We start from the raw sequence: 24583 nt of genomic DNA on the forward strand, positions 1-24583 counted from the left end.
TGCCTTTCTAATAATAAACACTGATCAGGGGGAGGGGCTTGGGTGCCCACAGAGAGCACTCTGCATGCCATCTTTTGCACTCATGCCATAGGTTCACCATCACAGTGTTAGGGTATACAGAAACTAGCAAAGGAAAGAATCCAGCCTGCTTTCATTTTCTTTTATTGCCTGCCATCAGTTTGGCAGGCAACTCGACTAACCCTTGAGGATAAGCAAAGTAGTAATTGGACCATAAGCTGAGGGTCCTTACAACAAAATCAATCTTCAAAGACCTTGGTTCCAATAATTGTGGCCAAATAGATACTGCATGGCTCCCTTGGCTGTTTGGTGATCCAATTTGTTTTGACCCTGACAGAAAGTGCCTTCTGGAAGTGGTCTCACACTCTTTAATTTAACCTTTGTTTCACACTTTTTTTTCCAACTACCCTGAGCAATGGTTTTAGTCAAAAGTATCCTAATTCACTCTTCTACCTCCCTACTTCTAACTAAATTCTCCAGCCAAGTACCGTCAACAGGAAAGGAAGAAGAAAGCAATGGTAAAATATCCCCCCATCATTCCAAAATAACCGGGGGGGGGGGAGGTTTGGGGCATTTTTATATGACTTTTGTCTATGTCTGATTTTGATTTTATTTTCATGCCACAACTAGAATTGCAAAACAGAAAAGAGATTTAGTATGTGCACATTCTGTTCTTTAAAACTTTTGCTGATCTCAGCTTCTCGATGTCTAGCACCTCCTGGCATTCTGTAGTTTCCCATGTTTTTGTTTGCTAAATCCCTAGGATGAATACAGGTTTTATTTCTGTTCAAGATGGTGTCAAAAAAGCAGTATCAGATTTTCAAACACTGCCTGATGGTAGGTTTGCACTGAAGAATTAGAATTAGAAGTGGCATAAGGAACTTTTCTTTAGCTGTACCTTAATAAGGGATCTTGCTCACCTAATGTGAAGTTAAAAAGAAAAAAAAAACTTTGCTAAGCTCCACTGAGCAGGGTGTAGATAAATCGAACGTAAACTGTGAAACTACATGCTGTCGCAGCTGCTCCCAGATTGGTACAATCTCTGACTCATGGTTAGTTACTTTCTCCTTGGGGAGCAGAAGAAGCAGTTACTCTAAGCATTTTTATTTGACTCACCAGTCCTCTTAGGGATGGATCTTATACTTTCTTTAGAGATGAGATAGCAGCATATGGAGGGATTTATCTGAAGCTAGAGACAGTGAATACCACTTCTGAAAAAAAAGAAAGGAGCACTCCTTTTTGTCTTCTCTTAGCTTCAAGCATCCTCCAACAATACTTTTCATGTAATTAATTGACTTGGTATTTAAGGGAATTTAAAATCACAGGACCATTAAAATTAAATAATGAAACAGAATTTTTGTAATCTCCTTCCTTAATGCATTACAGAAACTAACTTTACCTTTGAAGATAAATATTTTTTTCTCTTCCTTTAAGACTTGAAACAATACTGAATTATTCCAAATATAGATTGCCCTGAATGTAGGTCATACCCTAAAAGAAAAAAAAAGTAGCTCTATACTGAAAAGTAACATCAATTATAGGCTGCACTTGGGTTTTCTTACAACATAGATTTGAAGGAAACATGTGGCCTATATCTGAGCAAATATGGTTTGAGATAATTGATCCTGAAATAGAATCCTTTTTTCTCCAAATGTCTTGGGGGATTTGTCTTTTTAAGACTCAGCTTAAAAATTGACCTCATAAATATAAGGTGAAGGGATAGGAGTAACTTGGGAAGGCACTAGGGAATGAGCTTCAGATACATGAACCAAAATATGCCTCCATCCCCAGGTGAGTAGGTTTCCTCTGTGATGTCATTCACAACAGAAAAGAATCATATCCCAAACCATCACCATAGCAACTGACTAAGTGCCATGGACTTTCTGTAAATGTATGTCCTCGAGGTTACCATCACCAGCACATGAGAGAGTGAGTATGGTCATAAAAAGATAGTTTGTGAGAGAAAGCCCACATTATAAAAACCCTACACAATTTAGCCAGGCTTTTACTGTGACTTAAAGTGTTTAGGAAATTTCTGGCTTCTAAATTGCATTATTCACTTAAAGTGATAAGCATATCAATAGGCTAACATTCTAGAGCTTATCAAAGCCTATTAAGTCTCCATGTTTACTATAAGGTACCACCTCATACCTATAATATTTACTAACATGACAATAACAGAAAAGGGAAATGAAAGATTTTAGAAGGATATGGAAATATTGGGACACTAATGCACTGTTGCTGGAGTTGCAAACTGGTTTAATCATTCTGGGAAACCATTTAAACTTCTTTTGACCCGATAGTGTCACTACTAGGTATGTTTCCCAAAGAGGTCAAACAAAAAGGGAAATGACATAAATCAATTGGCAAATGGTTGAACAAGTTGTGATATTTGATTGTAATGGTACACTATTGTGCTATAAAACATGTTAAGTGGGATGGGTTCAGAAAAACCTGGAAAGAGCTACATGAATTAACTCAGAGTGAAGTGAGCAGAACCAGGAGATCATTGTATACAGTAATAACAATACTATGACAATGATCAACTGAGAAAAGCTTAGCTACTATGATCAGTTCAATAATAGACAGTTTCAAAGGACTCATGATGAAAAAAAAATGCTAGAGTGCAAAGTGAAATATATTTTTTCACTTCATTTTTCTTGCTTTTTTTGAAACATGGCTAATATGGAAATATGTTTTGCATGATTTCACATGTATAATTGATATCATGTTGTTTGCCTTCTTAATGGGTAAGTAATAGACTGGATGAAGACAAAGAATTTGGAATTTAAAATGTTTAATGAATTTTCAGAATTAAGAAAATTAAGGAAAAATATGCAGAGGAGAATAAAAGAAATTTCAGAAGGAAGCACAAACAAGAAGGACAATTTTGAAATTAGCATGCAAACGATACATATAAAATATATATTAAAATACATATAAATATACAAATATGTAATATATAAATATAACATATATAAAATATATTTAAAATAAGCAGTGTAAAATGTAGATTCCTAGTTTAATTTAGAGTATATGGAAATGTTCTTTGGGGGCATTTAAGTTCACCATAAATTTTTTCAAGTTTCCCAATTTGCTAACCCTCACTTCACTGTTCTATCATGTCCCTGTGTATATTTCCACAAGACTCTACCGATTTCTCCTTCATCAATGCTTTACTTGGTGGATTATATAAAGAAGCAACACCTTTTAAGCAAAGAAAACTATGCCCTGAGGAGGAGGAAACATTCTTACATTTCACATTCTCATCTGAGATATTGAATCTTTTAAAATTTTCTGGCAAATACTAAGTTTACTGCAACAACAAATGAACGAATACAATAAAAATTCAGTAGTTTTGATTGAGTAGTGATTAGAGAAATAGAGACTAGAACTAGAATAATAATGTGCATCCTTGTTATAAACAGATAAGGAAACCTCAACATGTAAAGGACAGCACCTTCTCAACACTTAAGAATTGTCAAGAGTTACCTAGAACACTGAGAGCTTAAATGACTTGCCTGGGGTCACACAGCCAAGATTTTTCAGAGATGGAACTCAAAGTCTTAATAACAAGGCAGTCTTTCTAGCCCTACAATGTTATGCTTCTCAATTCAATGATTAAACTCATTACAAATAGCTTAGTGACTCTGGGCAAGTCATTAAACCCTGTTTGCCTCCATTTCCTCATCATTAAAATAAATTGGAGAAGAAAATGGCAAACCACTCCATAATGTTTGCCAAAGAAACCCCAAATGGAGTCACAAAGAATAAGACAGACAAAAAATGACACAACAATAATAACCACAACGATGCATAGAATCTGGAGGGGAGCTAAGTTAAGCCTGCTTTTTTTGGTGGAGAATCTGAGGTTCAGAAATATTAAATAACCTTCAAGTTTATCTATCTAGTTAGTGGCTCTACAGAGATGAGAAATCAGGTAGTCTGAGTGCTGGGCTCCCCTGCCTAAATTCTGTTGTTCTAATATTTAACAGACTGTTAAAGAGTATTGTAAAATCCCAGTGTCATATTCTCTACTGAATATCAACAACCTGTTCCTAAATGCAGGAATAGCAACAGCACCCCCAACAACAGCAAGTGCATTTTTAGAGCACATTCAGGCTTGCAAAGCGCTTCATAAACTTTAGCTCATTTGGTGTGTTGTACAGCATCCAAAGGAAGGTTGTCACCTGACCTCTCCTGGAAGCCCATTCTACCTTTATATTAACAAGGAAGGGGGGGGGGGGCGTCCTTGAATTGAGCTAAAACCTGCCTCTTAGCCGGTTTCACTAATTATTCTCATTTATACCCTCTGTGGCCATGTGAACAAGTCTAATCCTTCTTAATGGCCCTTCCAAAGTTTGCAGACGGCAGTCATGTTGCTCCTTAAGTCTTTTCTTTTGCACGAATAACATTCTCAACTCATAACATGGTCTCCAGTGCCCTCACCATCTGTGTCATCTGTTACACAGGCTTTTTGGCTTAGTGTACATTCTGCAGACCTCAATATTGTTTCCAGCCACTAGAGGGTGCTCATCCGGAACGTGACCAGGTAACCCCAGCCCTCAACATTGCCGTTACTATCTAAATCAACTTTAATAGTCTCTTTCTGGGAGGAAATCGACTATTGCTCAAAATATTAAAATATGACATTTACTATCTCTAGCTAATGCTGAACTCTCCTCTCTTTCAAGTCACTGCCCACCTAATTAATAATTAAAACAGAATGCATGGATCACATGGTTTACTGTGCATCGAATAAAGCAAAAAGAAATGAGAAGAAATGCTCTTCCATAAAACCTCCTGGATCTGTGGATGAGGAAATCCTTCACCCACACCTGCAGCTCATGGAGAAGCAATATTTGGAAGGGGCTTTGTCTCAGCCTTATGGACTACAAAGGGAAAGCATTTTACCCATGTTTACCAGCCAAATGGGATTCATAATAGTTGGCAGTTCTCAGCAACTCTGGATTTCTTTCTACTCACAGTTCCTGTTTTCCATATTTGCTCCAAAATCTGTTTCTGATTGCTGCTCCCATCTCTGTTTCTAGCACTGTCATCTCAGAGGAAAGCCCATCTACAAAGTTATAAAAAGAGAGGGAACTAAAAGAAAGAACATATGCAAAGTACAGAACACAGCATCATATCCTATCACAGCACTAATGCCCCACCCCACAATAAAAAAAAAAAGATAATTGAAACTATAATAGAAGTCATCAATTTCCTATACTAGAAGAATCAGAAATGGTTTTGTCATTCTCCTTCTCTCTGAATATCATTTTCTGGGCCCCAGGATTTCCCTAGAGATGAAAGAACTAGCAAAGACTACAAACTACAGGTGCTTCTAATAATTTTTTCTCAAGAATCATTTCAGGAGAAGCTAGATAACAGTGGAATGAGCTCCAGGTCTGGAGGCTGGAGAATCTGCCCTCAGACCCTTCCTAGCTGTGTGACCTTGAGCAAGTCATTTAACTCCAATTTTATAGCTCTTAACTCTCATCTATTTTTCTAGTATTGATAGAAGGTACAGGTTTTTAAAAACAATTTTTTCCAGTATCTCACCTAGTTTTTTTAATCAAAACTTAAATTTTAAAAATTTAATTTAAAAATTTAAAAATCAAATACAGCCTTTTTTTGTTTCCATGTAACATCACTTATACTCACATATAAACACATATACATCTTTTTTTTCTCTCTTAATATATTGCTCATAGTTCTGGCAATAATATTTAAAATAAAATTCAATTCTAGCTTGCAGCCATCCCAGTAATAATCCATTTGCTTTATATAGTCCTTCCTCATTCACTGAAGACAGGGCCACATTGACGTTATTTCAAATAATGATTCATTTTTCCTAAATTAAAAGTAAATAACTAACACTGTGCCTTAACCTGAAATTAATGTTAAAAGAGTTATTAGTTTTGTCAATTATATATAGCAAAGAATAAACATGTTTAAGTAGTTTCCTAATTCTCCCTTAATGAAGGAGAGTTGCATGTGTGTTCAAGGAGGATTGTTAACAAGGGCTTGCCAAGCCCTTTCCAGCTTTGCTCATCTAAGTCTGATGTCCACCTGGTACTTTCACGTGTGGCCCCCAGAAGCTGTAACATGCACAGTGGCCATACCCTTATAAGCCATCTGAGCAGATGCCTTAACCAAGATGAGGTTAATCAAAGGGCCACAAGCCTGTCAATGAGTTTGAAGGCTTGTGAAGACTTCCTGCCCCTCACCTCCACTCTGTGCAATGGGCAAATCAGAACAATTTGTTCCAGTAGCCATGAAGGTAGCTGAAGCAAACACCGTGGAACACTTAGAGATTGGTTAGACTTTGAAGATGCTAAAGTCATCCACTGCATCCCAAACCATGACCAGTCATCGTGACTTTTGTCCCGTCACTGGACTTCATTGACTATGGAAGAGAGTAAAGCTGACGCGTTTGTGCAACTCTGCCTCATTTAAATCCAATTCATGCACAAATCAAGAACATCATTCTTTGGTATCATTAATCCACTTCAAAAATGAAGGATGAACAATCATGATGAAGGAGAAAGAGGTCTAGTTAAATGATAATAATGGCAAACAGAATTATAGCTCCTCCTCAGAGATAAAGAAATAAAAATCAGAAAGGGGACTGACTTTAAAATGTTCTGTGAAAATCTTCAGGCTCAAAACACAGCTATGAAAAAAAAAGTACTCTCCCTACTATGGTGACATGGGTCTCCCTTTAGGAGCTTCTTCAGGACTAAAAGAATAAATGTTATGGGAAGAAATACTCATTCACAATAAAATAAGATGAGCTTATCTTTTTCTGGAAATAGAATCCATCATAAAAATGCAGACAATATCTAAGGACATCAGAAAATTTCCAAAGGATACCTTTTCAAAAGACAGTGGTAAGAGAGAGGACAAGAAATAAGTGGAGAATATAGAGGCAGGAGAAATTCACCAGATCCCAGCATGGCAATAAATTTTATCTAGCCACTTCTCTCCTTAAGTATGTCAGTGAGCTAGACATGTTTCCAAGAGCTGATGATTATATTCATTACAGGAAATCAGCACCCTTCCCTTGCAAATCAGCTCTCATCTGTCCTAGCATGAACTTGCCCTGCAAGAGTCCAGAGTGTCTGAGTTCTTTCCATCCATCCCATGTACCCTCTGCTGCCTTCCATGACTCTCTTAAAGAAAAATACACTTCTAATCAGCTCCTTTGCTGATAAGGAGTTTTACACACACACACACACACACACACACACACACACACACACACACGGTTTCATCTTCTATACTTTTTGGAAATGATTCTGTTTTCCAGTTCTTAGGGATCCTAAATTGTAATGGCAGGCATAAAGCTAGAATGCTTATCTTTCTTATCTTTGTTGTTGGTGTTGAAATCTGGTATCTATACAAACTATGATGCTACAAAACAACAAAAATTTAAAAATCAACATAATCATAATTTTCAGAAAGAGGGAGATATCTATGCACTTTAGAGACATAAGACAAAAAATAAATCACAGATGTAAGAAAGAAATTAAACCATTAGTGGGAATCGAACTAACAGAGCATCTTTAAATAAGCTTTAAAAAAAAAAATCTCTAAATAGATATGACCACTGCTAAGGAAAATGGCATTCAGACCTACTCTTTGCTGAAAGGACCTTTCCTTTAAGATGTTTCAATTTGCCTTTGAAATTTTTGTAAATGAATGTAAACTGGGGGCAGCTTGGGTGGCTCAGTGGATTGAGAGCCAGGCCTAGAGATGGGAGGTCCTAGGTTCAAATCTGGCCTCAGACACTTCCCAGCTGTGTGACCCTGGGCAAGTCACTTGACCCCCATTGTCTAACCCTTACCACTCTTCTGCCTTGGAGCCAATACACAGTATTGACCAAGACGGAAGGTAAGGGTTTAAAAAAAATGAATGTAAACCTAGATTCAAGAGGGCCCTAACATTAGGGAGAAGGGGACCTCAATTTGTTGATATCCTTATATATGGATATACAAGTAGACATTCCCTAGAAAATAATCCGAATTTGCTTATATTCACAAAGAGAAGGATGGCATTTGCAGTTTTAAACTCTAAATTGATAATATAGTCACATGTATTATGAAAAGTTGTGTAATAGGCGCAAACCAGTCATTATGATTGAGGGAATGAATGCATGACAAAACTATGTGCCAAGAGCTCTACTAAGTGCTGAAATTGGAAAATAAGAGTGTCAGCTCTTGAGGAGCTCACGTTTTAATACGGAGAGAAGACACATAGGAGGGTTTAGCTACAAGTCAGAGGACACAGTGGCAAAGCAATGGTAGTGCAGTTTCTTTAGTGTCATTTTCATTAATAAAACCTCATCAGTTTCTGATTTGAACAATTTGACAAGGATCATAGATCCAATGATTAGAACTTTCTTTTCCTGGCATTTAGCAGCTGCAGCTCTTATGGAATTGTAACAAACACAGTACACACTGTAGCAGCCAGAATTGAGCTGATCTTAACACAGGGAGTTAGATTCCTTCTTACATTTCCTCCCAGTTTTGGCTTCATATTGTTCTAAAGGGAATTGCAATAGTCCCTCTCACATTATATCACCAGATTCCTCTGAAATGTATGTTACATAAGGCTTTTTTTTCTACAAAAATGTCTTACAATGCAAGTCTGGTTTGTATATTGGCTAAAATTAGGTCTAGGTTACAGTGTTTCAAACTTTCTCGTCTATTCCCTTGACTTCTCTCTTCTTTTGTCTTCCTGCTTTGAGTCCAATATGTATAGAATCAGCTCCTTTCTCCCAACTTGCCAGACTCATTTTTTGGAGGAGAGAAAAATAAGGCACATTTGAAATATTACATAAGTGTTCATGCTCTTTCATCTGCCCTCCCCAGAACAGAATGATATATGTCTCTAGTCAGAGATATCTTGGGAGAGATCTATGCGGTTTAGAGACATAAGACCAAAAAATCACCCCGTAAGCAAGAAAATAAACAATTTGTGGGAACTGAACTGAGCATCTTAGTGAGCTTTGTCAAAAATCTCTAAACAGGTACGACCACTGCAAAGAGAAATGACGTTCCAGCATACTATTTGCTGAAGGGTCCTTCTTTAAGGAGTTACAATTTGCTTTTTTTTCCCTTCAGAACCTGTATTGCAGAAGTTATTAAACTGGTTTCTTATGGACCAATTTCAGGGGTCTGGGAATTTGGATGGGATAAAAAAGTATGTCTTTTTCATTGCCCTTTCCCCGAAATTTTCTTTTTCTCTGATTATGTACATAAGCAATAAACCACAATCGTAATGGGCTTCATTATAACCCGCACAAAAAAGTTTAAGAATCTTTTTCTAAGCTATTCATCTCCAATCTGGATAAAATCACATGTAGAGGAACATTTTTGTTTTAAATATTTTCTTCCATCAAAGCCTAATATTAATATGGTATGTATTTTTCATGTTATATTTTGTTCTGTTTTGGATAGTATGGTTGATAGAGGATAATTCCAGAAATAATCTACTATCATATTAAGTCTCTTTTGTGTAGAATGGGCAAAGTCCCCAGTTTATGATAATAGTCGGTCAATAAACATTTATTATTGCCTACTATGTGCCCATTACTATTCTGGGGGTTAAGGATACAAAAAAAAAAAGAGGCAAAAGCCTGTGGTGGAGTAGGAAAAATAGGAAGTAAAGCCTGATTCAGAAGGTATCCTCTAGTGTTAGTTAATGTATTATAAATGACAGACATGTCTTGTTTCTTCTGGCTTCTTTTCCATCCGAGGGGCCATGAGAGAATCAGCTCTGTATGTCCCAAACAAGGAGGAACTGGGCCATTTGAAAGCAGCTCCCCTTAAGGAGAGCTCATAAGAACTGAGGAAAGAGAAGAGATAGAAAGTCACGGACTCATCTCTGGGTATACCTCAGGGTCTACCTGAGTCAGTGATAAGGGACAGAGCTGCACAGCACCATGCTCTGATAACTGGCCTCTGCCCAGAAGGCTGTGTTCAACCTGCCTGTTATATGACCTCCAGTAACCCTGTGGCCCAAGGGAGCTCTCGTGATGTCAGGTTTCATGTACAGACTTGAATCAACTACCTGCCAAGAATGGTTTGTTTTCCTGCTCTAGATCTGGTTTTTATTTTATGGTAATCTAACTGCTTCAGAATACTAAGGAATTAAAAACAGACACATAAAATAGTGTGGATATAACAATTTTATATAAAATATAATAGATAAATCATCCACTGTTATTTGTATTTATTAACTAGTTAGAGCTGATGCAAATGGAGTCGATGCCACAATTGGATACAAGTATAGAGCAGTTATTTTAATTCTATTTCATGTGACAGAGAAATTGGGATATAACATCTCCTCAACAGCCTCTGGAGATATTTTGTAGATTGGAAAGCTGGCTCATTTTTTCATTACTTGGTAATGGATGGCTTGCTACCAGTCTAAAAGCTCATGTGCTTTTCACTGTATACCAATGAAGACTTCCTAGCAGAATTTGCCAATTAGGGGATTAACTGGACCTCCCACTGGGCAAGAGAAAAGAGACTGAGGGGCAACTAGAAAAGTTCTAGGGAAAACTCATCTATCAATTAAATTTAAAATGTATCATTGGGTGGGGCTAGGTAGTTTACAGGATTAAAAAAAAAAACAATACTAGATATGGAAGGTTCTGGGTTCAAATTTGATCTCAATATACCCTCTCTCTCCTCAACTACTCCCCTCAACTACTCCATACCCATACAAACCTCCTTTTATCTCCCTTTTTCCCAATCCCATTCCCTTTCCCAATAAATATTACACAAGCTGTGTGACCCTGGGCAAGTCACCTAACCCCCATTGCCTAGCCCTTACCACTCTCCTGCATTGAAATCAATACATACAGTATTGATTCTAAGAGGAAAGGCAAGGGTTTAAAAAACAGTATTGGAGCTAGTCAATGGTTCCCTTGCAGTAGGTCCTCTGGGGGCAATTTTTACTAGCTTAGAAGTGCAAATTATTAAATTTTCACTGTAACCATTTACACCTCATTAATTAGCACAGGTTACAAATTGATTTGTTGTTTATTGATTGTCTAGGCTTAATAAATTGATGGAGAAATCCTAAAAATGCAGATGAAGCCTAAAAGTCTATTATGTATGTTTTCCCTGTCCCAGAGAATTGGCTATTAAACATACTTGTACATACCCAAGGGAAAAGTCATATATTGATTTGGACAAGGCTGTTGGAGAAGTTAGTCCTTTCCAGAGGAACATGAAAGTCAATATAAGCTAACACTGCCTATAGAGGTGTCTCTGCCTAGTCACTGGGAAGGGCTGAACCCAGAGGCTGAGTTCTGCCCCACCTAACACTCTAGCCCTCAAGGTCCTTAGGAAAGAGGCTGTCTACACTTGTGGATTTGACCTGGGCCCTCTACAAGCTCAGCAAAAGGACTACAGACCAGTACGATTAGGGAAATCAAGGGTAAGGGTGCCAGAGCATATAGCAGCAATAGAAGTCCAGAGATCATTTAGTCAATGGCTCCATACACATATGTGTGTGCATGTGTAGATGCCAAAGTGCTGTATGCATATGTATGTGTGACGTATACAGCCATAAGTAATGGGAGAAGTCCCCCTTCTGGCCATTTGCCATCCATTATGCTTGCAAACACCACATATATTGCAAAGTATTTTACATGGCTCTGTGTTCATTGTGCTTTTTCCTTTGATATTATTATATCTCTTTTTATACATTATTATGCCGATATACAAGTATGGATGGGCTATTACTATGAGTGCAAGTATTATGCCTTCACATGTCATCCAGAAATTGTGCTGCAACTGTTTTAGGATGATATGAGTTGTTTCATAAAAGATGTATAATATGTTTTATGTAACAGACATCATATATGTTATATTGTGTATATAACATTGTATCATCATCTTTATTGATTCTTTTATGTTTTACTATGATTATTGTGTGTGTTATTGCTTGCTACATGCAATTCTTATGTGCATGTCATGTTTTACATCTATACGTGGCATTTTAGGCATACAGTAAGTGGTTGAAATGCCTAGAATGATTTTACAGCATAAATATTGACATCTATTATATGTGCTTACGAATACCTCAGGAAATGTATAAGGACAGCAAAAGTTTCACTGGAAAGGAGGCTGTAAAGAGGGTCGGTGGGGTTCCATATATGCCCATGCATATAAGGGCTCTCATTAACTATGGCTTTTCTGTCAGAGAATAGGGGAAGAAAAATGCTCATTGAGCCGCAGCATTTCATGTGACCTATTTTATTTCATTTGTTTCTTTGTAGATTACATTGCATGAAGAAATAGGTAGGATGAGATCAAGAAATATAAAAAAGAGTCTAATTGAACCAAAATAGTAAATAAAGAGAAAGAAATTGCTGTGGGATAGGTTGAAGCCAGATTATAAAGAACAATGAATGACAAATCGAGAAATTTGTATGTTATTGCATAAGAAATGGTGGGCATGTTAATGTTTTAGAGCAAGGTAATGATTAGGCCAGACCTGTGTATTCAGAAGATTATTCTGAAAGCATAGTAAAGGCTGAAATGGAGAAGGGGAAGAGACTAAAAGCATAGGGGCTGCTTAGGATAGATTTTGATAGAACAAGCAAGAAGCAATGGAGGACCTGAAAATGGTTCATAGAATAGAAGTTGAAAGGAGGAGACCAATAAAAGAAAGACTGTGCTAATGGATTATTCAGCCCTTGGCAATTTGAACCTTCATATCCAAACAGAATCATGACTCCAAGTTTCTCTCTGAGAGAGAAGGGAGAGTCAAAAGTATTGGGGGGGGGGGACAGGGAGAGAGGGCTGCAATTAGGTGGCACAATGGATAGAGCACCATGTGTAGAGTCAGGAGGAACTGGAATCAAATCTGATCTCAGATACTTCCTAGCTGTAGGACCCTGGACCTGTTTGCCTAGCCCTTGCCCTTTCATCTTAAAGTTGTTACTAAGACTTAGTGGGAAATAGTATTCTGAAGAAAAATCTAAGTGTCTAATAGAATAGTAATATAATCAATAGAAATAACTAAATTAAGAGGAGCAGATTTCTTAATTGTTGTTAATGTTTTTAATACTCTTCTATTTATAGGATTGGCAAATCCCTTTAATTTCTTTCAAAAGATGAATCATGTATATTTCTTTTATTTTTTTAAGGCATCCGCCACATGGCACTTAATAAATGCTTGTGGGTTGAATGACTGATTAAGATGGAACTGCAAAGAATCTTGCTGGACAGCCTTTGATAAGGTGGAATTTCCTTCTCTATATTTGGAAACTTTTGAGGCACAAGGCCATTTTCAGGTCAAGAAACTGACTACTTTTGTCATCCATTTCATCCCTAGTACCCCAACCCAAATCTACTCTAATCAGGCCAGGTCTGAGTGCACCATGTATCTCAGACAAGGTGATGCAGAGATACTGGAGGGCCTGAAATTCTGAACCATAGACTACAGGGCAGTTTTACTGGCTGTCATATTCTCCTCCATCCCTGCCCTCATTTACAAAGAGAAAATCCACAGGGACAGGAGTGTGCATAGAAAAGACTTCTTCCCCTAAACACCATGCAGATAAGCTGCATTTTATGTGGCTTTTGAGCCCAGGAGACCATTTGTTCTGTGAGCTTTCATGCATAGGCTTGAATCAATCAGTAGTTTGCAAGTTTTTGTGAGCCTTAGAACTGAGCAAATGATTTCTTTTAGTTTCTAAGCAGTCATCAGCTCCCTCTCCTGGCTGCAGGGCTACTTAACAATGACTCCTACTCTCAAGGCTCAGAGGAGTCTCAAAAACATAGTTTTTGGGCAATTTTATCAAATAAAAGCTACTCAGAGGGCTACTGATACTACACTTCAAGTCAACATAAATTCTGTTGGGAAACAATTTAACTAATTTCAACATTTCTATACAGAGCATCTAGAATTTGTCTTCTATTAAATTGTATGTCCATGATTTGAAAAGAATCTTCATTAAAAAAAAAAAAAACTTGGGCTATGTAAAAAGTCTTGGAGAGATCATCAAAGGAAAAAGAAAAAAATATTTTAAATGCATTTCTTATGTTTTCTTGGAGTCTGTTGCCTACAGCTTACTCTACCTCGTTGAATAGTAGGAGACAAACAGCAAGACTACCTAAGGAGACATCCTCATGACTTTTGGAAATGATATTGTTTTTCAGTTGCCTCTAAATCATTGTGACCCCATTTGGGGTTTTCTTGACAAATATCTTGGAGGAGTTTACCAGTTCTTCTCTAGCTCATTTTATAAATGAGGAAACTGAGGCAAATTTAAGTAATTTGACTGGGATCACACAACTAGTTAGTATCTGAGGTTCAAATTTGAACTCAGGTCTTCCTGCCTTGAAACCCAGTGCTCTATCTACTTCACCTAGATGATAAAACAAGTCTCTACCATATTCACCATTAAGAGATGCTTTTGGATCAGTGAAATGGTGCCAATGCTTCCAGGCTTGGAGGAAAATAACTACTCTAATTAAGTGCCCATTAATTATTATTGATGGCAGGAATCAGATTTGGTATTTTGCATAAGAATCTGGACTTTACAAAAGTTTTATCAAGTTATACTGTAATGACCTAACAGAGAAGTGTGTGACTCAATAAAATATGGCAGATTAAGCCAAATTTCTCTGGTACAAATTTCCAACATCAAATAATTGGACTTCTTTTTTCACAGATTAATCATAAAGCAATTTGCACAGCCCTTTAACTCCCTCTATCTCTGCCTCCTGTGCTATCTTTGTAGGTGGTTTAGGATGTATCATTAGGGAAGCATAAAAAGCCATTTCAAATCATCAGTCTCCATTTTATCTTCTGCAGAGTGAGTAGGTTAAAGTAGATGATCTCTGAATATTTTATTTAACATTATGTCATATTGTATAATTGTTCATAATCTATTATATAATTATATTATCCCACTCTAATTCCCTATTATAATTCCCTATTCCAAATGAAAACTAAGTCATGTCAAACCACATAATGCTCATGTCTTTATCAATACCAGTGCCAGGAAATAGGCAGTGGAACCCTGTAGCAGACAGAATATGGCCATGAACTGAATAACCATGGAGGTGGACACATTGTAAGGAAGAATGACTAAAGGAATAGCAGCTTTTGTAATAAAGATACCTTTTACTCCACAATATCCCGTTGACCTCTAGGCTCAGTATTTGAGCTCATTCTTAATGGCTTAGATTTTGTGAGTAATAACATTTCATAGGTAATAGGGCAGGGGTACAATGGAATTAGAAAGACTTGGGTTCAGATACTGCTTCGGATTCTTACCAACTTTGGAATCATGCTTAATTCTCTTAATTTCTATATAGCTCAGGCAATTTCCAGTCACATTGTAATACAGTGGAAAGAACTCTAGATTTAAATTCCAAGTACCTGGATTCAAATGCTGGTTGTGTTACTCAACAACTATGTGAGTTTGGGCAATCATCCAACCTCTTGGGGCCTCAGTTTCTCATCTGAAAAATTTGAGGTTTTACTAGAAGGGCTCTGCAGTGCTCACCTATATTCTTATGATGCATCTAAATCATGGATTTGTCACAATCTACATTGGTGGAGAAAGATTACACAATGGGAGTTTCTTTTGGATGTATGTAGAAAGAAGAATACCAGGCAAACTTATTTTTTTCTGCCCTCACAGCCTACTATTGAAGATTCACCAATTTCTAATGATGTTTTACCAAACCCACATTCAAATGATACTTAATATTTCATGGGGATGTAGGGTCCCTGACAAAGTTTCAGAATGCGGCTAGTGCATCAATATGGGAAAAATTTCACCTAAAATACAATACCATGGATGTGACATGGATAAAAAATATCACAGCAGTAGATCAGGGCAACAGCTAAGTGTTACACAGGAAAGAAGCAAGCTCACATCAAACTAGAAAGCAAACTTCAAGAACATCAATTGCTCAGAGCCCTAGAATTGTTGGTAAACAAAATTAAAAATAGCAACTCGTGGCATACAGCCATCAATACTGGGTCATTCCTTTTGAGCAAAGACTTCACATAATCCATAAGACAAAGTTGGAGATCCATGAATACTAGCAGGTCCCACATAGGGATGTAAAAAGGATATTCTACATAGATATACATTGTAGAAAGCTTCTGAGAGCAGGTTATCATACTTTTCCACAAACAATTCTAAACACCTGCACAGAGGAAAAGAATTGTAACTTATTCTAAACAGTGATCTTAGAATATTGGTACATACATTTCTTGTTCTCCATCTTTTCTTCCTTCTTCCACTGTGATTAGGCAACAAGATATAATAATTAATGAGATAGCCTAAAAGGAAGGAGGACCTGAATTCAAGTTCTTAATCTGACATATAGTGGCTGTGTGACCTTGGACATTTCACTTAACTCCTCAAAAATCATGGCCAGTCTCTAAAACCCTGACTTGCAGAAAAGGCATCGTCATATGACTAAAAGTTTTCTCATCACGAGTTCCCTGTACCAATGAAATCACTGTGTTGTACCTTATCCTATTACTATTTTTAGAAATGATGATGATGATGGTATTGATAATCATCGGAGGAAATGAGGTACAAGAGCAAAAAAGTCCAGTGAAACTTCACATAAAAATTGAAGAGCAAAGCTCAAATCAAGTCAAATTTTTTAACTCTCAAGATAGCTCTTATATACACAAAGAAGAAATTCCCAGCCGCCTCCGCAAGCTTATGACTTTCTCCTTAAATTCCTATGCTACAAGAGGCAATTCACCTGAGCAAAGTAAAATTAATGTAGAAACGCATTTTTTAAAATAATTTCATAAGTGAGTTTACAAATGCTTTGGGTTAAATGTTTCTTTGTTCCATGATTCCTGCTGAAGATTTGATATAACAGCTTTTGCCCCAGCACTTATTTCTATCCTTTGTTCACTGGGCTTATTTTAATTTTTACCATGTCACAAGTATGAATAAATCAGCTTACTTTATCGATATTATAAATAACGGTGTGAGGCTGACACCTGCTGGTCAAAATCAAGTTGGCACATAACCACCACTTCTCTACTGAATGATCATTTATTTATTCAATATATTTATTTAAATCCTAACTTTGGGTGAGTGTTATGGCAACTAGAGTACATTCCATGTTGAGAAAAGAATCAAATTAGTTCACAAAACTAGAATTATGACTAAAATTAATGTTTCTGTGAAAGAAAAGACCTCTAGCCACCTCCCCCCCCCCCAAAAAAAGGAAATTTCCACAAAATCCATATTTTGGCTGCAAAAATGTCATTATCAATCTGATTTGAAAGTAGAATATTGATTAACTAAGACTAGCTAAAACTCAAAATTAGTTTTCATCATGTATAAAATAATTAATCCAATAATTCCCAAGGCAATGTCAAACTAAATATTTACTTATCCCATCCAGAAGCAGGAAAGGAAAATGGAGACAATTTAGTCCAAACCCCTAAAAAATATATGGATATATTGATATTAAGAGGAGGAATAAAGTGGACTGATGATGATAACCACCTGGGAAGCTGTTCACTTCCCTTCTCTGGGTCAGTATGTAAAGAAGTCTTTAAGACTGTTGTATGAAAAACATTAACTATTTTTATTTATAGAGTGAGGTAAAGGCTGAGGATTAAACAAAGTGGCCCTGACACTAAGGGAAACTAGCTCTTCAACCCAAAGAGTCTAAATTTCCCTCACAGGAAAGTCTTCTTTTCTTTAAATCTACTCTACCAGCTCCCTGTTTTAGATATTCCCACAAAAATCCTCACTGCTCTACCTGACTTTTAACCCTCAGTCATTGATTTGGTTATCTTTCTTAGAAGTTGTCTCCAATCTGCTAAAAGTGGATTCAAATTGGCTAAGTCCACCCAAAGTGGGTCTGAACCCTAAGCTAAAACCTCAAAGCCCACAGACAAGATTTTCCAAGCAAAACCTTTAGGGTAAGATGTTAAAACACAGCAGGTAAAGTTATATCTTCTTAGGATGTATTTCGGTTTATCAGAAACCTCCAAACTTCTCCAAAACAGGTTAGATCAAGGTAGCCAAGTAGAGTTCCTCCTTCCTCTCCCCAGCCTGAGACAGGAAGAAGTGTCAATTGCATTTTGAAAACTCTTCCCCCTCTGCCCCCTGCATTCCAAAAATCCTCTTTCTAGAGTTCCTAGCATGTACCCATGCTAACCCCTTAAAGACAAGCTTCAACTTCTCTTACAACTTACACTTATCTCTATAACTCTACTATTACACCCTTCATTTTACAGATGATGAACCTGAGTCCTAAGGAGATCAAGTGATATGTTCAAGGCCAAAGAGAGAATAAATAACTCAATCAACCCCAAGTTTTCTAATATCAAATCCAGTATTACTTTCCTTTTCCAAATACCATCTAGATCAGTGACAAAAACGTGTGTATATATACGTATATATCCAGGTAATCAGCAAAGAAATGCAATAGTTTCAGTAATGTAGTAGGGTAAAAAATAATTTTACAGAAATTATCATTATTTTCTTTAATAAAGTCTAGGAAGAAATTAAAAATGAGAAATTGCCATTAAAGTAACTATAGAATCCATAAATTCCTCAGATACAATGTATAAAGACTTACTCAAGCTTTTATATCAATGAATTTACCCTCAAAATTCTAACAAAATAAAGAATAATGGCAATAATATTAATTATCATATTTAGTGCCTATCAATAGGATATAACCTAAATTAACTTACCATACAGGTTTTTGCTGATTGGTTTGCCAATCAGATGACAAAGGAGGTAATTAATAAAGGTAAATAAATATTAAATCATTTGGAGTAATAAAACATATTGAATCTGAACAGAAGAAGAAAAAATAGGAAGGCAGAGAATAACAATTCCATACTTACAATTACATTATTAAAAAACTAACCAGTAAGACTATGGGTTATTGCTTAAAACTAGAAAGTATCAATGAATCAAGACTAAATAAAAAAGAATGTTTAAAATTGAACTTAAAACCCTGTGTCTCAAAATTTTCAGTTATAAATTATTTGAACAAGAGCCTGCTATTAGACAAAAACTTATGGAAACAGGACTATTGGGCCGTGGGCACTGATCTGAGTACTGTCAGGCTGTGCCAGACAGAAATTTATACTCATGTTGGCAGGAAAGACAAGGCCCTGATTGTGGAGATAGGCGTGGGAAGATGGTGAAATATGTCTTTACAATCTCCTTTTTGTTTTTCACAACTGCAGAATAATCCTGGCTTATTAAAATTGTCTTCCCTTTCCATTTTGGTTTTTTACTATTGCACCACCTCGTGCTTAATTCAGACATTACATCCTTTTTCCAATGCTAAAAAAAGTTTTGTTTTCTAATTGATGATTGTGAAAATGAACTACTACATTCCTTTGAGTTTGAGGCAAGTCTTGTTGTCTTGGAGGTGGCAATCTGTGAGTCCGATGAGTCAATGTGTTGGATTCTCCATTTTAAAATTCTATTCAGTTTCCATGAATCATTTATTGCAGTATGATATTAAATGTGTTTTTGTTTTAAACTTATTTGCCTTGGTTTTTTCAAGAGACCTAAAACTCTTGAGTTATTTCTCAGTAGGTAGTCTTCAAGGTTAGTAGTTTTTGCTTGTACAGAATTCATTTTTCTTTATAACATTGCAGCCTTTTACTTTTCTTTCAAATCCTCGGTTACTTCACAATGATTCTTTTCAAAATCTGCTCTTATCTCTCATAGCCTCCACATCTTTGAGAAATTCTACATTGCCAGTTCAGGATCTCCTTCTCTATTGTTGGAATTTACAAAATCTGCTTGGAGAGTTCTACTTTCTCACAATGTCATTGCCAAATTCTTTCAGCAATGAAAGATATGTGTATTATGGGAGGTGGGGGATGAGACATCTAAATATTTAGAGGTAGACTTGATATGGATAGACAGCATCTGAGGTACTGCTCACATTTGCAGCAAATAGAAGAACGAGAGTACCTGTATCACCAGCATGATGGCTGAGGGAAATGGAAAACCAATGTACGAGACAGCCATAACAAATCTCTCTCTGCTGCTACCTTAAATGTCTCTGGTATAGAGGAATGAATATGAATTCAGAGGGAAATCTGCTTCTTGATCACCATTAAGGGTGGGGTGTTAAACTTAGCAGTTTTAGCCTTTTCCACCTTCTTCACCACTAGTTACACAAAAGCTTTACAAATAGTACTAGTAAATAGACCTCAACTTTCTACAGCTTCTCAAGAAGTCCTTTGTCTTGGTTCCTCTACTAAGAAAGTCTAGAAATACCTGAAGTTGTTCTTTTATGACATGTACTCAAATAAGGTGTCTCTGAATATGAAGCAGAACACAGCTGGGGGGGAGGGGAGTGTCTGAGTGAAAGCTGAGTTACAACACTTTCATTTCCATTATGAACCATTCTATCATTTCTTGTTGTTGTTCCAGGATCTCTGGGGAAATCTGAAGGATCCTTTTTTATCAAGGAATTTTGTTTCATTTTCCTCCAAAGAATATTTTTAATATTTCCTCAGATCTTTTCCTTTCAGACTTCTGCCTATATTCCTCCGATGACTTGTCTCTGATTTGTGTCATCACTTTTTTTGTTTTTTTTTTTTAATTTTTAATTAATTTTTAATTTTTTTCCATGGTTACACAATTCTAGGTGTCTCCCTCCCCACTCCCAGAGTTGACTAGTAATTTCACTGGGCTATACATATATTATCACTCAAATCCTATTTCCATAATTACTCATTTTTTTAGTAATCTTTTAAAACCAAAACCCCAAATCACATACCCATGTAAACAAATGATAAATCGTGTTTTCTTCTGGATTTCTACTCTTTGCTTCCATTCCTACTGCCTCCACCAAGGTTGGTTGTCCTCAGCCTGCAGTGTTGTATGGGGTCAACTGAGAACCTTTACCAGAATAAAATACCTGACATAGTGGAGGAGAGAATTGACCCCAGATATTTCCAGGTCTCTTTTTCTAAACTGGGAAACTTTTAAAATCCTCGGTCCCTGTGGTTATTTGCTGTGATCTGTGTTAATTCTATGCTTTCTGTGTCTTTTTTCACTGCCTTCCCTCTAGTTGCACTCTTTCTTTTGCATTTCTGGGAGGAACCAGTGTCTAATTTCCCTTAAGAGAGTGAAGGAGTGTTCAGGTTTTGTGTTGTAGATTTTTTGTCTTTCAGGCTTTTTCTTGAGTGATCAGTCACTTGCCTATGATTTGCCTCTTCACTCTTTACTCTATCCCATGCCCCTTGAACTATTGCCAAATCCCCAAGGCTAGGGGTGTTGAGTGTCCTTAGGTTTCTAGGTTAGAAGAGGTAGGAGACTACCTAGCCACAGTTCCTTCTTAAAGTCAGGGATGGAAGGGAGTGAAGAGTATTGGTTCCTGTTAGATCTACACTCCCTTCTCCATTAGACAGAGGCTGTGTTCCAGTTCAATTGTGGTACTATTCTCTGTTAAGACTGATCAGCCACCAGGTGGTGCAATACTCAAGCTTTTCTCCCTGCCTTTACTTCATCTTGGAAGACTAGGATGTTCAAAGACAGAACTGCTTTTTCCTCTGAATGGCAGGGATGACTTTTACCCTTTCCTTTTCAAAAGTTTTGTTTTCTACCACTTGTGCAAAAAGTTGCTCACCAGATCCAAGCTTAGGATATGAAATATTGCACAAATAGTTAAATATACCTGTGATTAAATAATTGTAAGTGATCCTTCCAAAAATGCTCATCCCAACTGTTTAAAAAAAAGATATAAAAAAAGGAAGGGATGTAGTCTATAGGGGAGGCTTGTACCCCGAGGTATGGAGAGGGGGAAGGAGAAGAGAACTCCCTATTCCATAAAGTGGGGTTCAAGGGAGACAGCAGCTGTAATGGGTTGGCTCAGAGACAGGAGAGGGGGTTTAAAGATCTTCCCCCTTCTGCCTTCCCTCCTTAGCTAAAGCTGCTCTCCCCAATACACTCTTGTCCCTCTTGTCCCCCCTTGAGACAAAAAAGTCTCCCTTTGATCCATTCACTCACACTCAGCTTGGGGATGATTCCATTCACTCACACTCAGCTTGGGGAACAGGTAACTTTTAATGTCAACTCAATCGGGTAATACAAAAGGGATAATGAACAGGGAAGAATGGGAAAAGGAAAGTGGGAAAAGGGGGTCCCTGTCTCTATCTAAACCCTTTTCCTCCCTCCTTGAGTTTGGGGGGAACTCAGGACTTCACAGCCTGAGGCCCCCGAGAAAAAGTCAGGTGGACTCACCCCTGGGCAACAGGAGCCTGAGGTAAAGTCTGCTCAGGTTTCTCTTCAGAAAGTCCCTTCAATTGGGAAATGTTGGGAGGGAAGGCTTTTCAGTCACCAGCAGGAAAAGTGGGTAACCCTAAGGAGAAAGTCTTTATCCACCTTCTCTCTTAGAGGTCTCAAGACCGGGAGACCCTCCCTGTTCTCTAGCCAGAGTATTCTCTCCTCCAGAAATTCACTCCTGGGGCCCCTTCCCCGTTGAGGTGATCAATTTCACATACTCTTCAGTCTGGCACTTTTTCTCTAGTGTCAGCCTCTGTCACACCACCTATCTATGGCTTCCCATCCTACACAAGTCTTATCAACATGGCTCCCCAAGAACTAAGTAGTGCAATAGATAGAGTGTAGTACTTACAGTCAGGAAGATTTGAGTTCAAACCCTTCCTCACACACTTACTTAGCTATGTGACCCTGGGGAAGACACCATTTTTCAGAGTATTTGTTTTCTCCTCTATATTATGGGGATAATAATGCACCTCCTACTCAAGGATGCTAGAAGGATCAAAGGGGAAAGCATATATAAAACACTTTGCCAAACTTCCGACATTATATAAATTCTAGTTTATTATCACTGTTGTTACTACATGCTGCAGGCATTCTTTTGTGTTCTAACATGAAATGGACAAGAATGGAGAAAAAAATCAAATTGTCATTAATATCTTGCCTTTTGTGTGCCCTGGTCATCTTTTTCAATCATATCTATTTCTTAAAGAAATATTCTATTTCCTTTTCATGTAGTATATGGTATTGTCTACTCAGACCCACCATGCCCTCTTTCCATTTTTATCCAAGCAATAGTCAATCCATGATGAAATAGCAATATTTAAATATCACAATTGTTCGTATTTGATTCTTTCCCATTCATCTTTGAATTATCCACTGTCTCTCAGTATCTCTTTCCTCAGGACCCAGCAAATAAATATGAAGCATACAATCAATCCGGTTCTAAAATATGCAGATAAAATTTAAATAAAGACAAACTTTGTCCCAAAAGGTGATAAACATGATCATCTTTTCTTTTTTCTTTTCTTTTCTCCATTCCTCTGGTCTTTTGGGGGAGAAGAAGTTGGCAGAAAGGGGGAACAGAAAAGCTAATAAATATACATTAATAGTGAATAAGGAAAAAGAATGAGCTTTTTCCAACCCTCTGCAACAAAAGAATTCAGATAAAAATGTTTTACCAACTGACCAGTCTAATTATTAAGCAAGATGTAAAGTTTTTATTAGATTGTCAATGGCAAATGATCATAATATAATTGTTGCCTTGTATCCACAGGGCCTCCATCTGTCAAGGCTGCTCTGGCTTTCCCTCCTCCCACCGTTTTAGTGCTCTCTGAATCTAAATGGGTACCCCAAAATTCAAAAAGTTAAAAAAAGCACATCCACTATTCCTTTTTGTCAAGGCCCGTTTCTAGCTATAAAGTCTCTACATCTGCTTAGCCTAATTCTTTCTCACTTGGTTCTAGGTCAAAAGAGGCCCAATGAGATAACAAACATGTGTCAAAATTCCCCAGGTTAGAGGAGCATATTTGGGAGATTAGTTTTAATAATTCTCTTTGGGAAATACATGATTCACCAGAGACTAATAGGAAGAAGATCTAGCCATAAAACAACAGAAGAATACAGAAATAGCATCCACCAGATCAAAATAACAAGACAATGAATTGAAGTACTTTACAATTGATTGTAGTAGATTTGTTACCATAGTAACTGACCACCAACACCACTCCTCACCATCTGGGAGGTTCATATTAATTGTGTGAAAGGCTACTGAAGTGGAAGTAAGCAACATGAGAGATAGGGCAACTGAGACTAAAAATTTGGTGACATTTAGGATAGATTTAGGGAAAGATGTGTCGGGAGTGGGCAGGAAATGGGATGATATGTTAGATCTATGAAAGAGTTGCATAAAAGCTACACAGGCACAGCAAGCTCTGTGTCACTGGTAAACATGATGAAAGAGAGTGTCCATGGATAGGAATCACTATTATATAAAATATTACAAAGAATAATTTAAATCACTGAACAAAATGAGGGCAAAAGAGTTGTAAAAAGCAGGAAGAGTTCATTATCAACTGGAAGGCAATCAGGAAAAGCTTCCTACAATAAATGGAATTTAAATAGAGTTTTAAAGGTCACGTAGGCATTCAAAAGGTTAAGATGTAAGAGGACTTTCCATCCACAGGGAGCAATGTCAGATAAACAATTTCAAGAAATTTATGGATAATGGAAAATGTCCAGTTTGGACATAATATAAAGTCTTATATGGCA

General features: G+C 37.1%; 2 long non-coding RNA genes across 2 annotated transcripts in view; both read left to right on the forward strand.

Moving 5' to 3' along the window:
- Window positions 1-24583, forward strand: part of LOC103101453 (uncharacterized) — a 60512-nt gene that overhangs the window by 5853 nt on the left and 30076 nt on the right. The window lies entirely within an intron of this gene.
- LOC130458510 (uncharacterized) lies at window positions 1793-15270 on the forward strand. The gene is made up of 3 exons (XR_008917878.1): window positions 1793-1947; window positions 13190-13282; window positions 15047-15270. It is a non-coding gene; the product is annotated as an uncharacterized LOC130458510 (long non-coding RNA).

This window comes from Monodelphis domestica, chromosome 3, assembly GCF_027887165.1.
Source record: "Monodelphis domestica isolate mMonDom1 chromosome 3, mMonDom1.pri, whole genome shotgun sequence".
NCBI classification, from domain to species: Eukaryota; Metazoa; Chordata; class Mammalia; order Didelphimorphia; family Didelphidae; genus Monodelphis; species Monodelphis domestica.